Here is a 954-nt window from a genome sequence, read left to right as displayed (position 1 = left end):
AAAAGTAAAATGGATTTGTTTTATTTATTTTTAAGTTTTTATAAAAGGATTTATATAATTTAATTGTTTTGCTTACTTATTAAGTTTTTATAAAAGGATTTATGTAAATTAATTTTGAACTATATAAGTATCACAAGTTGCATTATTCGGACATTTAAATATAATTTATTATTTCCTTACCTTAATATAATCCTTTAAGAAGTCGTAAATAGCATCTAAAACTTCAGGAAGAAATGTGGATATCGATGGCTTAGGCACTCGAAAAATATGTGTGAGAGTTCTGAAACTATTTCCTGTTGCCAAAAAAGACAAAGTTACTTGTAACTTATCTTTTGCTGATATGGCTTCCCTCATTGCTGTGTCTGATCGTTGAATTTTATCCGAGATATTTTGTAAAATCAGTTGAAATTGTTCAACATTCATCCTCATAAATGATCTATATTCGTTAACATCTTCACTCGCTAGCTCTCTAAGAAGTCCAACAGAAGCACCGTGTGTGCCTCGACGTAAGATCCATTTTCTGGTCCAAATCCGCTTCCTCTTTTCTGTACTTTTCTGTAACTCATCTTCCAATAATTCTATCATCATCGGATAGATTTGATTTACGTAATCTTTGAAAAATCGTTTTATTTTACGATGACGATTCATACTAAATAAATATTTTTGATGAAAAAAATACAACTACAGGTTAAGACGCCACAAACATATTATATTCACAACTATGCTGAGTACTGAACTACTCGTTACACGACACTCGGCTAGCGGTTTAGACACGCCGAGTACCATACATCTTGGTAGTGGGGGTAGTCACTCGGCCCAATGAATAGAAACTGTTTCTATTCACTCGCCCGCTTATTTTACTCGTCAGATTACTAGGCCGAGTACTGGTTCCATGAGTTCACACGGGGCAGTGCTCGGCCGAGTTGACTCTCTCGGCCGAGTACTCGTCACGTG

Source organism: Acyrthosiphon pisum, chromosome X, assembly GCF_005508785.2.
Source record: "Acyrthosiphon pisum isolate AL4f chromosome X, pea_aphid_22Mar2018_4r6ur, whole genome shotgun sequence".
NCBI classification, from domain to species: Eukaryota; Metazoa; Arthropoda; class Insecta; order Hemiptera; family Aphididae; genus Acyrthosiphon; species Acyrthosiphon pisum.
Note: the sequence above shows the minus strand (reverse complement) of the source record.